General features: G+C 35.0%; 1 protein-coding gene across 1 annotated transcript in view; it reads left to right on the top strand.

The window, feature by feature from the left end:
• The window catches only part of FOXP2 (forkhead box P2), a 643,835-nt gene that overhangs the window by 162,386 nt on the left and 467,316 nt on the right, over positions 1 to 14,133 (top strand). The window lies entirely within an intron of this gene.

Below are 14,133 nucleotides of genomic sequence, written 5' to 3'. Positions count from 1 at the left end.
CATTTTAATTATCATTTGTCTTGGTGTGGGCCTCTTTGGGTTCAACTTGTATGGGAGTCTCTGCACTTGTTGGACTTGTGTGTCTTTTTTCTTCACTAGACTAGGGAAGTTTTCAGCCTTTATTTCTTCAAATAGGTTCTCAACCTCTTGCTCTCTCTCATATCCTTCTGGTACTCTCATGATTCAAATGTTGTTGTTTCATGTTGTCCCACTATCCTCATTTTTTAAAGAATTCTTTCTTCTTTTTGTGGCTCAGATTGGGTGTTTTTTTCTACCTTGTCTTTCAAATAGCTTATTTGATCTTCTGCTTCATCCAACCTACTGTTTATTTCTTCTACTGTATTATTCAGTTCAGATATTGTAGTCTTCATTTCTGACTGGTTCTTTTTTATGGTTACTATGTCCATTTTTATGCTGCTTTGTTTCTAAGTTCCTTATTATTCTCACTGATTACCTTGAGCACCCTTATAACCATTGTTTTGAACTCTATATCTGGTAAATTGTTTCAATTTCATTTAGTTCTTTTTTTCTGGAGATTTTTTCCTTTTTAAAAATTTGGGACATGTTTTGTTGTCTTCCCAATTTGGCTAACTTTTTATGTTTGTTTATATGTATTAGGTAGATGTGCTATGACTCACAGTCTTTGCAGGGTGGCCTATGTAGTAGGTGTTATGTGGGATTCAGTGGCAACAGTTTCCTTGATCACCTTAGCTGGGTGCTCCAGGAATGTCCTTTGTGTGGGTTATGTGAGCCTTACTGTTGTAACTGAGTCTTGATTACTCTTGGCCTGTTTGTGCATGGGTTCAACCCTCAGGCTGGCCAATGGTGAGGATGGACCTAGACCACAGCATATGAACTGCTGTGTAGGTGTTAACATACTAATTGGAATTTGTCTTGACAGGCTTTGCATATGCCTCTCATGAAGCTAATTGGATTATGTTCTGATGTTTGCTAAAGCTGGCCACTGAGTGTATTGATTCTGGGGCCTCTTGGGACTTTGATGTGGGACAATGTCAGAATCTTCTTGTGACTGCCCCTGGACAACCTGTTTAGAGCTACAAAACAATCCAGTGTTTGTGGTTGCTTCTGCTGAGCCTGGGTGTGCATGGGAAGACCAAGCTGTGCAACAAGGTTGACTCCCACCAGCATCAAGCTCAGGGGCAGTTCAGCAAAAGGCCCAATACACCCCAAGATCTGCTTCTGCTTGCCAGCTTCCTGGTAGGCTCAGTCACTGAAAGATACTTTAGTAGTACTATAGTTACATAAAGAAGGTTCTCAGTGAGTCACCAGGTAAGGGTGAATAGTGTTCACCAGATTGATACAGGTTCAATCTTGGTGTCAAGTGCTGGGTCTGAGACCACTTAGCTAAAATCCCAGTGTATACTAAGTCTAGCTGCCACCCACCAGGTGCTCACAGACCTTTGTGGTGAAGCAGAGTCTCAGGAAATCTTAAGGGTGATGTCAGCAGAATTTATGAGGCCCAAACAAATCAATATTGGGTTATGTGAAAGAAAGGCTCCTCACAGGTAGAGAGCATGAGGGAAAAATGGCCCCCATCCTGGAGTCACACAACTCAGTCTGTGAGAGTCTGCCAGGAGCCTGAGATCACCAAGGCAGGGCTGCCAGTAGTCAGGAAGGTTGGGCTAATGGATCTCCCATGAGGGGAAGTGCTGGTTATGCTTGGGGAAATAAGGATGGAGTCGCTCCTGCACCAGAGCCACAAAACTCAGTCACTGGGACTCCCTAAATCTGCTCAGACCTCTATAACCCTATGCAGCTGAGTCCTTAGCAAGGTCCGAGCTCTGGAGGCAAGGGTGACAGGTTGTCAACTGGGCTTTTGCATTCTCTCAAGCTAATGCCCTATGGTGGGGAGTACTCCACCCAAGAATGATGGTGTCTGTGGTGTGAGAGAGGGACTCAGCATGGGGATTCTGGAGGCTCTCCCTTCAGTTTTCTTCCCAGGCCCACAAACCCCAGTCTTTTCTCATGTCACTCTAGCCTGCTCTGCCCTCCCAGCAGTAGAGCTCAGGGTTAGTGGCTGCAAATAAAATTTTGTGTGTTGGCCCTTTCCCTGGGGCACAGGTTCCCCACAGATTTTCACCGCAGATGTTATGTGGGCACCTCTTCACAGCTCTGGTGCTCTGGGCTGGGGAGCCCCAAGTGAGTTTGATGCCCCGTGCTCTTAAGGGGGAAATGTTGCAGCAGAGATATCCCTCTGGTATTGCCTGTGGGAGTGGGGCCAGCTCTTTTCACACCTTGACCCTCCTTATCAGTCTTAATTTGGCCTCTTCTGTAAATCCTTGGCTGTAAGACTTTTGTTCAGCTAGTCTTCAGTTGGTTATTCAGGATGACTATTCTATATTTTAGTTGTAATTCCAGTTTGGTCCTGGGAGGAGGTGAGTGTAGTTTCCACCTACTCTGCTGCTATCTTGGATCTTTTGGAATGGTGAGATTTCAGTATCTGATGTTCTCTCCTCTCTGTTGATAATGCATACTAATAGAAACTGTAATATTTTTCTGGTTTTCTTTTTTTATTCTTTTTTTTTCTTTCTACCTTAATTCTGTTTCTGCTCAGGACCTTCTTCCTGCTAACTTCTGTAATGCTTCCTTTCTGTGCATTTGTCTGCTCATGTTTCTTTTATCAACTAGTTCCCTGTACTCTCAGCCACCTTTCTCTTTTTTTAGCTCTGTCTCACAAGGAAAGTATAGGACTTTTTTCTTTTGATTAAAAAAACAAAGAAACAACTTTTTATCTGTTGACCTAATTTCCCTCTAGCTTCTTTGAAACCTAGCTCCATTATCAATCTTTCTTCCTTCAGTTTTTTTTCTTCATCACCAGTTTCTTTAATTGCCTTCAGATACTATTTGGCATTAAATTATAGGTATCAAATATCTTAATTTTAGAGACTTAATTCTATAAGAACATGTAATAAATTAAAATTGTAAAATACACATAATATTAAATTTAGCTTTTTAAACAATTTTTAAGTATATGGTTCAGTAGTATTAATTATACTTGCATTTTTGTGCATTCATTTCCAGAACTTTTTTCACTTTGCAAGATTGAAATTCCGTACCCTTAAAACAGTAAATACCTCTCCCTTTTCTCCAGTCCCAGCCCCTAGCAACCACCATTCCACTTTCTGTCTATATGACTTTGACCAATCTAGGTATCTCATACAAGTGGAGTCATGTAATATTTGTCCGTTTTCTCCCCCGTTTTAAAACTGATTTTTAGAAAGAGAGAAGAAGGGGGAAAGAGAGAGATTTGTTGTTCCATTTATTTGTGCATTCATTGGTTGATTCTTGTATGTGCCCTGACTGGGAATTGAACCCACAACCTTGGCATATTGAGACAGCTCTCTAGCCAACTGAGCTACCTGGCCAGGGCCTAAATATTTGTTATTTTATGAGTAATGTATTCATTTAGCATTAATGGTTTCAAGGTTCATCTATTTTGTAGCTTGTTTCAGAAATTCTTTCCTTTTTAAGGATGCCTATACTACATTTTGCTCATCCATTCATCTGTTGATGGGCATGAATATATAAATTGGAATTGTACTTTTCATTTGTGGAATTTATTATATGAAATTATCAAAGCACTGTTCTTATGGACTACCCGGTAGAACATGGAGTTAAGGTTGTTATATAGTTATAAGTATTTGTTCAAGAGAAAATTTACTCACATTCAGGATAATGTTAGGACTCATTTATTTGACCAAAATCCAGGCAAATAAAAATTCAGATTAAAAATTCAGATTGAGTACAAAAATGCTCACATTTTGAAAGTTGCCATTTAAGTGTATATGCAAGCTATGCATTAGGCTTTTTTGTCAACAAAAACACAATATTTGTCAGAATATAGTGGTTTTTTGTTTTATTTTGTTTTTGAAATATATCTTAACTGATTTCAGAGAGAGGAAGGGAGAGGGAGAGAGAGAGATAGAAACATCAATGATGAGAGAGTCATTGATTGGCTGCATCCTGCAAGCCCCGCACTGGGGACCGAGCCTGCAACCCAGGCATGTCCCTTGACTGGGAATTGAACCGCAATCTCCTGGATCATAGGTAGATGCTCAACTGCTGATCCGAGCCTGGCAGGGCCAGAATTTAATGTTTTTTAAAATAGCATAACAGCCAAATCATTTTTATTGGGACTCTGATCCTAGAGCTGTTGCCTCTGATGTTCTTAAAGCTGTTGTTTCTTTAGTGTGCTCTATTAGTGCCACTACTCACTCTGACGACTGATAAAATCTGTACCTCTCAAAGGTTTAAAATAAGAAAATTTCAGACTACCAAAGTATCTGTAGAAGTTACAACTTCTATGTAAAGAGGTCACCCATTTTTTGTAGTATGATTGTGTCACTATTATTGCTTTTAAATAAAAGAATTTAAATATCATATACAGGACTACACAGGGACTCTGTATTGTATGTGCACTTGTGTGTGTGTTCCTGTGTGTTCTAGTATTTGGTTCTCAATTTCCATTTCTTATAGATTAGTAACACCAAATTATAGGGGGCATGAAAAAGGTAAGGAAATAGTTTTTCCTTTGTTGAGTAAATATTTTGTTGAGTATATATTTTAAAGGACCATGATCAACAGTTGAGAAGGAAATACTTTTTTGTGTGGTGAAATCAGTCCAATGATTAAGCATTGTGTAAAGACAACACTAAATCATTGTGTTTATCTGTATCTTCTTTTGTTGATCTATAATTGACATATAACTCTTTACTTGTATTTTAAGTACCAGTCATAAAAGTTTGATTTTCCTGGGGCTAGTTGAGCATTCTATAAAGATATTTTTTTTGTTTTAATTCTTAAAGTCATGTCACTTCCAACTGGATATGCTAGGTAAGTAAACAAATAATACACATTCTTTATGTACCAATTGCTGAGAAGTTGCTAATAAAGAGTTTGATATGATTTAGAGCTTGGGGTACACCTAGGCATGTAGCCTGGGACCAACATATAGTTGTAAATAAATGTAAATTGTTTAAATTGTTTAGTCATATTGTTATTGGTAGAAAACAAACAACTCTTCCACAGGATCACTAGAAGAGTTTCAAGGATCCATGCATGGAAGATTGTGATTTGGATGCGGCAAGATGATATATTTGTGATGTAATAGGTGGGTGGGGAAAAATTAACCAAAGAATTTATATGCATATATGCATAACCCATGGAAACAGAGACAATAGTGTGGTGAAAGCCTGGGGATAGAAGGGGTCAATGGGGAAAAAGGGGGACATCTGTAACACTTCAATAATAAAGATAAATTTAAAAACAAAAGGAGTTATTTTCCTGGCTTCCCAATCTCCCATATTCCTCCCTCCCACCATGGAAAAAATACAACCATGTCTTCAACAAGGGCAAGGTGAAGGCCAGTGTCCAAAGTCTCAGCTTCATATTCCCTAAGAGTCCACGCAGTCTTCCACAGACCCCCGGTGGTCACAGGACTCACAGGGTAGCATACTCCTGGGCAGGAGAGAACTTGAAGGACAGGGCAATGCGGTCGTGAGCAAGAGAGAGCTTCTTTATTCACCCAGATCTATGTATTCTCAGGCTTCGGAGGAACCAGAAGCTTTTTCAAAACAAAAAATCTGCTTCCCAAACTTTCCCAGGCTTCTGGTGAGTCCAATGATCCCTTTCCCAAGTTAGAATGACAAGCTTCTATGGTCAAACATCTCCCCCTGTGCCATTTGACCTTATCGGGCATGTCCCTATCTCCTCCTGCTTCCCCCTCCCACATACACAATCCCCTTGGAGAGGCAATGCTATGATTTCTTGGGATGTGAAGCTGTAGCTTCCTGGTGAAGCAAGCAGGCCTCTGCTTCACAGCTGAGTATACTCAACAATGTCTGACTCTCCCTTGTTCTCTTTTCTTGCAATAACTAGCTAATGATGATAACAATATTGTTGATATTTTAAATAGGGACAAAAAGACAAGAAAATAATAATTTTTAATAAAAATAACTATGAAAAGTATTTTACATTTGAAATGAAATTTAAAGCCACTTAATGAAAAAATAAAAGTAATAGTTAAGGGTCTCCTCCTTATTTATTAGTATATACTATTCTTAGTTTATATTTTATACACAAATTACATGATCCTATTGTGCTTGTTTCAAAACTTATTTTATACCATTAAATTATGATCCTACTAATATGAATCTCTTAGTGAATTAGTGCAGTTTTTAAAATGTATATGTTAAAGCCTCTTGGTTTTTCTATTATTCATCACTATCAACAAGAACGTGTGCTTCAGATTATGTTTCCCCTCACCAGTAGTAGGAATATAATTAAGATTGTCTATCGGAGATTACTTCATTTTATAATTAGACCCATATGTTTTCAAAGTAATTATCTTTCATTCATTGGCCCATTTTCAGAAGAATATTTAGAGACCTTACTCTGTAGCAGGTACTTTTCTTGACTTTATTGTTTGTTTTTTTGTTACAGTAGCTTAAGCACATTCATGGCCTGAGGATAATGACTGTTTCTGTGTTCAAGTTTTAAGAAACAAAGAAAGAAAAACAATAAAACAAGAAAAGAAAAAGAGAACCTTCTTATCAATCTGAATGCAAAGAAAGATAATTTGTAAAACTGAATTTTCAGGGTTGTATTTGAAAGTCAACCAGAAACTCCATTTATATTTAAAATACTGCAGCAGAAAATCTCAGTAAATTTTCAAATTACTATTATTTGTCTAAAGTAAACTAAATTTAGTTGTATTCTGCTAAGTAAGAGTCTTTATTATATAGTACAGAAATTGTTAACTCATCTAGAGTGCTTCATTTTTCTGTAATTGGCTCATGACAAATTAATATCCTCATTCTGTGATGTAACATGGATCCACACAGATAATAACTGTAACAGTTCTTTAACCATGTATAAAGTATGTGTCTTTAAATACATTCTATGAGATTCTTGTAAATACATAGGCCAAAGGAGAACTGTTTGTTTATGTTTTTAAAACACATTGTATCCAGAAATCTCAATAAATTTTTATTTACCCAATAATTTTATGGAAATTTTGGAAGTAAAAGTAAATAGTGAAGTTTCTAAAATTAATGTCTGTAATGGTGAATACAGCCAAGTTAAGAAAGCCTGAAGAGTTTAACTAGTTTTTGCCCCTTTCATAGGGTTTCCTAAACTAGATTCTTAAGTATTTAGAAGTTGGAACCTGCTGACAAATAACTTCATCAGGAGAGTTCTGTGTAAGGAGGACAAATAGTGGGTTATAAGAATTTAACATTGCCAAATCATTGATTGAGAAACATTTTCAGTAGCAAGTTCAGTATACTTGCAGATTTTTTTTTTTTTTTCCTTTGATGCTGCTGCTGTGGATCTTTACATTGGCACCCACAAAATGATTTTCTAAAACCTTTGACTTGATATGCAGTGAAGAGTACTTTAAGATAATTCAAGAAACAGTCTGGGCATGGGATTTTGAATTTTCAGCAAAGTTTCAGAAATATGACTAGCTACTGTGAGTACCTAGAGAGTATCTTGTCAGTTTGGTTTGGTATCTTGGAAGCTCCTAAGCAGTGCTTACACACAGTACATTTTCAGTAAATGTTGGACTGTTATTATAGTTTTGTGACTAAAACCTAATAGAAAAAACTCCACCTGATTATACTTGAAAACCAGTTTCCTACAGAGTCTCATCTAAATAAAAATATACATAAAAGAGTGCAGAGCTATTAAGTTTGTCCCCTTCTCTGTCAATTTTCAAGTTGTATTTTTTTGAATATAAGAAAAAATAGTGTTTTGTAAATTTTCTGGATATATGTATGTATAAATATACTCACAATCGCTTTTTCAATTATAAAACTAATTAATGATGCTGTTGTAAATTTTAGCTGACATAAATTTTCCCACTATTGACCTTGATCAAAATTCATTTTATTTTATACTGTATGTTGTTAAAGTATACACCATTTTTAATTAAAAAAAAAAACACACACACAAAAAAAGGAATTGACACAATAGATGTCTCTATGAAATGGACTATTTTTAATAATTTTAATGCATTGGAGTCTTTATATGGATTTCATTCTAGAGTTATAAGTTCATTCACCCATAATATAGAATAAAATGAACTACCACAATCAAATGATGATGCAGAATTATTATTAACAATAGATAAACAAACTAACAACATATGAGACAGCCATCTAATAAAGGATGACTGCTTCTCTTAATGAAATTTTAAAAAGAGAAGTTAATGTTTTTTTTTATAACTGTCAGCCTGAAATTTGAACAATCTCTGTTGCATCCTCCTATTGTGTTAGCTATGAGATTGTGTAAGAAAATTCAATCTATCAAAGCATTTTGTATCCTAAGTCATATAATTGTGTTGTTTTACTGCAATAAATGTATAGATTAGCTTCTCACAAAGGAGCTATGTAGACCTGTGAAATAAGCAGAATTAAAGGGGGATTCAGTATTGTAAAATGGGCATACCTCCTCACCTGACCTCATCTTCCTTGAGCTTACATTCTGTCTTTATTTTCTTTGCTGCAATTAAATTGACTTCAGAAGAGAATACCTGACCTAAGGTATTCCAATGGAAGTGATTTTCTTAATCATTGTTCTGAACATTGCCTAATCAAATTACATTCCATTCAAGAGGTTATATTAAAATCATTAAATCTCTGGATATGTGGGTATATTAGGTAAGATGATGGAGATAGAACTTCCATCAGTGTTGGTGGAACTTCATTCAGCTGAATAGTCAAATCAAGAAAATGGAAGTATTGAATGAAATGCTGTGGATATGTAAGAAGCCAGAGTTTCCTAAATTTAAGTAGCTTTAATATTCATTTAGCATTTATGAAACAAATACTATATCCTGAATGACAATATGCTGGTGTTACCCCTGAACATTTTTTATCTCAAAACATTAATATGTAAAGGGTACTCCTTATTTCTAAATATATTGTACTGTAGTAGAATCCCAGAGACCTGTTATTATGTTAAGACTATGAATTTGCTAAAGAAGAGGTTTGGGGATGGAATCATTTGACAAGTGGTAGAGAGAACATGAAAAATCCAAGTCATCCAGGGTTATCAGACTCCTTTTGTAGTTGGAGCTATGTATTCCTCAAATGACTGAGAAATCCTGAACTCCCATTATCCTAAATCTTTTCTATATAGTTAAAGGACTTTACTTAAGGTTTGGAGTTTTTCTTTAAACTGCCTGCAACACATTTGTTATGATTTGAAAGAGATAGACAAAACATCTCCAACATCAAGAAAGAAGCTGCAGAGTAATTTTCATATATGTTAATTTTGTCCACTTCTCTAAACACTGTTTACAGACGAGCATGCTTATTTTGCTGAAAATGACACCTTCCTTTCACCAAAAATAAGTAAGCAAAATGAGAAAATATAGAGCCAAGGATTTGTTCTGAAGATCATAAATGTTGACCTGATATTACACTTGGTACCTATATTAGTAAAAACAACTATTGGTCAGCATTGGAAGGAAGATGAGCTAATCATTTTCTTATATGAATGAAATGGAAAGAAGGGGATTGCCAAAAGAAGGAGGGATGAATAAGAGAATAAAAGAAGAATAAGAAAGAAAGCACTTTTAAATCTGATGCATTTTTTTAAGGTTTAAGCCTCGTACTACAATAAAGAATGTGAAAGAAAACAGATCGATGTGTTCTGTATAAATCTCAGTTGCTTAAACCTGCTTTACTAATTCTAGTAGCAGCATTCTTGAATCTTTCTTTGTCCTTTTCTTCTAATTTAGTCTTATACTTTCAGTTGAAAACAATAAAAATTAAAGTGTTTTCATTATTTATTTTTATTTATTCTTAAAATTTACCTTTACTGTTGAAAGTATTACAGATATCCCCTTTTCCCCCCATTGATTCCCTCTACCTTGCTCTTACTCTCCACCCCACCCCCGGTCTTCACCACACTATAATATGTGTCCAAGGGTTATACATATATGCATAAAAGTTTTTTGGTTAATCCCTTCGCACCCTTTCCTCCTCCCTTTCCCTCTGAGATCCCTCAGTCTGTTCCATGCTTCCATGTCTCTGGGTCTATTTTGCTCATCAGTTTATTTTGTTCGTTAGATTCTACATATAAGTGAGATCATGTGATACTTGTCTTTCTCTGACTGGCTTATTTCACTTCAGGTCCCTCCATGCTGTCTCAAAGTGTAAGAGGTCCTTCTTTTTTATAGCTGCGTAGTGTTCAACTGTGTAATTGTGTCACTGCTTTTTTATCTACTCATCTACTGATGGGCACTTGGGCTGTTTCCAAATCTTAGCTATTGTAAATAGTGCTGCTATGAATATAAGGGTACATATATTATTCCTGCTTGGTGTTTCAAGATTCTTAGGATATATTCCTAGAATTGGGATCACTGGGTCAAATGGCAGTTTCATTTTTAATTTTTTCAGGAACCTCCATACTGTTTTCCACGGTAGCTGCACCAGTCTGCAATCCCACCAGCAGTGCACCAGGGTTTCCCTTTCCCCACATCTTCACCAACACAGGTCATTGGTTGATTTGTTGATGGCAGTCACTGTGGCAGGTGTGAGGTGATACCTCATTGACATTTTAATTTAAATCTCTCTGATGAACATTTTTTCATGTGTGTCTTGGCCATCTGTATGTCCTTTTTGAATTGTCTATTTAGGTCCTTTGCCCATTTTTTAATTTAATTGTTTGTCTTTTATTAAGTTGTATGAGTTCTCTCTCTCCCCCTCCCTTACACTCTTTCTAAAAATTAATGGAAAAAATATCCTGGGGTGAGGATTAACAACAACAACAACAAGGGTAGAATATATTAGCAAAGGGGTTCAAGCAACATATTAGAAAACTAAATCTCTTTCTTGAGTATCAAGAAGTTCCTGGAAATACATACATACTAACATATGTACATGCATACATACAACAAAACTAAACCACCTAGCAGTTGTTCTTTTTATATAATACAGTTTCTGAAGATAGGTTAAACTCTTTGTTAATATCTCTTACCATTAAACCTTAAATAAATTTGTAAGCAAATTTAAAAAGCAAGAAGAAATTAGGAGAGTTCTCGTAAATGTGAACTGCATAGAGATCCTCCTTTTATCCAGGAAGTCTTACACATTCTATGTTGCTCAGTACACTGTGATATCATCTCTTATATATTCCTCATTATACTGCACACTCCATGAGAGCTGAGATGTGGCTTTATCTGAAAGTCTGAATAGTCAACAACCAATCAACACGTGCATGTGTATAGTATATGTAAGAAAATTCTTATTAGCTTCTCTACCTCTGGTTTGGCTTTTTTCCCCCTTCACTGGCTTAAGTTTTTTGTTGTTTTTTTTAAAAAAAATTATTATTGTTTAAAATATTACAGATGTCCCTTTTTCTCCCCAATGACCCATTCCACCCCGTTTCTTCCCCCTCCCCAGTCCCTCTCCCCACCATTGTCCATGTCCTTGGGTTGTGCATATATGCATATAAATTCTTTGGTTACTCTCTCCCCCTCCACCCACCCACCCTCCTCCATCCCTCTGACATTCATCAGTCTCATTGTTGTTTTTATGGAGGGTTTTTTGTTGTCATTATATAATTAACTGATCATTTGGTTCTTAAGTGATCATTTGGTATGTAATTAAATGATCATTATGATCACCATGATCAGTAACCTCTGACTTTTTTTTCTTTCTTGAACTTTAAGTTACAAAAATAATATGCTCTTATTTAAATAAAATCTGTATGTTGCAGTGATGAAATGTTCTTTGTTTATTTTTATTATTAGTGTCTTGCAATTTCTTTTGTATTTAAATTTGACTTTTATTCAAGAAATACATGTACAGAGTTAAAAAATCAAATGAAACAAATGCTTATTATAATGGAAAATAGCAGCTCTCTGCCCTGTACCTTCCCATACCCAGTCCTGCTATGCAGAGGCAACTAACTTGTGGTATTTACGTCCATAATTTTAAACTATATGCTTATTGCTATTTCTTGATTTATCAATATTCAACCTTAATTTTGAGCAATGAAAATAGACGAGAAAGGCATGTAAATAAAAAAGTGAAATAAAATCTAAGCTAATATATACTACAATACAGTTCTGCCCAGATTCTCTTTGGGCCCATAAAGAACAGATAAAAATATTGGATTTTCCAAATTGTTTTTAAGACTATATTATGTAAGCTTCCATTAGCAGTAAACAAGATAATGTTCATTCATTTTTCTGTATTCTTGCCAACACTGGGTAGAATTCAGAATTCAAATTTATGCTATTCTGATGACATAAAGTGGTATCTCCATTAGTTTCTTAATTTGCATCTTCCTGACAACTAATGATATTGAACATTTTAAAGTATGCTTGACAGCTACTCTGGCTTTCCCTACTGAGAAACTGTCTTTTCAGGTTTTTTGCTCACTTTTCTATTAGTATATATTCCTCTGAGTATATATTCTAATTTTAACTGCTTGTTGGTTTTAGGTATTTCCTCAGTTTGTCTATGAAATTTATCTATGGTATCCTTCACTGAAAAATTCTCATTTTTATGTAGCCAAATTCATCAATTTCATGCTTTATTATTTATATTTTTTAAGTCTTATTTCAGAATTGTTTTTTACATTTAGGTCTCAAAGATAGTCACCTAATTTTTTTTTTTTTAAATAAGCTTTGAAAAGATAACTTCCACTTTAAAACTCTTTAATCTCGTTGGAATTAAATTTGTATAAGGAGCTAGGTTTATTTTTTGTCATATTCTGAGACTATTTTTCTTTCTCCATACAATGAGTCAACACTAACCTTTTCTTTTACTCTGTGATGTTACCCTTATTATATATAAATCTCTTACTGATATGTGTATTTATTTCCAAACTCTATATCCCTGCATCTGCACCTGCATCCTTATATTTGTCCTAGTTGATTCCTTCTCTTTGCCTTTTATTTTTAATTTTACTTTGATGTTAATAGACCTTTTATAGCATATACTTTTCTAAATGTATTTGTAGATTATTTTTAAAATATAGAATCTATAGATTAATTTAGGAAAACATAATATCCTTGAATATGGGAAAAGGAAAATAAGTCATATTGAGTTAGGAAATAATTTAGGCTGCTACATTTTAATAAGATCTCTGTTTCTTTTGGTGGCATATAGCAGGCAGGAAATAATTATGGACAAGAGATTAACACAAGGAAAGTCAAGAGTGGAGCCCTCTCATGTGCAAAATTTTATTTGTTGAATGTAGTAATTAGGTATTTATGAATAAATTGCTGTGATTTCTGACAACATTCAAAATAATAAAATCTTCCTAATCATATTTTTAAAAAGAGAGAACTATGACAACAGAAACAGTAGATGGAGAATGCTCGAATGTAACAGAGTTTAAATTACCTTAATTTCTGTGAGTCTGAATTACTTTAACAATCATGACTAACTAAAATAATGGTTTAAACTTATGCTTTGCAGAGTACTTAAGGCTTTTTGGAATACCCCCAAGGTATCTGGAGACATAATAGTGGTGAAACTGAGTATTTAAATGGGTTTTGGATTCTACCAGAAAGCTTCATTTTTATCTCTTTAAATAGTCTATCCTTCAGTAAGATTTTATTGGAAGACAGGGTTTTTAGCCATAAGTGTTTGAAAAACATTTAAATAAAATTAATGAATTGTCTAAATGCTAAACAAAGATGGCATATGATGCCATCCATCTGTTCAATGCCTATGGCAGACATTGCTAATTGAACACAGCATTCTTTCCTGCTGCAGATTCAGATTTAGTTCCCATACTATATACTACCAATCAATCAGTATTAGTGTGTGAATCAAAACTTATTTAATATATATACACTACTAACTCCTGTAATTTTATTGGACCTTCAAAACACTTATTTTAGCTTAAGAAATATATGAGCTGAATCTTTCAGATTAAAGAAGGAAGAGGCAAAAACAGAGAGTGGTTAAATAAGAAATGGACCTGGGAAATACAAATAAGTATTAAGGTAATAATATTCACATTGTGATTGTAAGGAGAAAATGCTTACTACCAATTTGTTAACTGTGTAAAGGCCTACAAAGCCTATTTAGTATGGGTTAAAGAGGCAATTTAAATCAGTCATGTTTTCAGTTGAGAAACTTGAAC

This window comes from Miniopterus natalensis, chromosome 10 (assembly GCF_054644295.1).
Source record: "Miniopterus natalensis isolate mMinNat1 chromosome 10, mMinNat1.hap1, whole genome shotgun sequence".
Lineage (NCBI taxonomy): Eukaryota > Metazoa > Chordata > Mammalia > Chiroptera > Miniopteridae > Miniopterus > Miniopterus natalensis.
The sequence above is the reverse complement of the archived record's forward strand: the minus strand, read 5'-3'. Positions and strand labels throughout refer to the sequence as shown.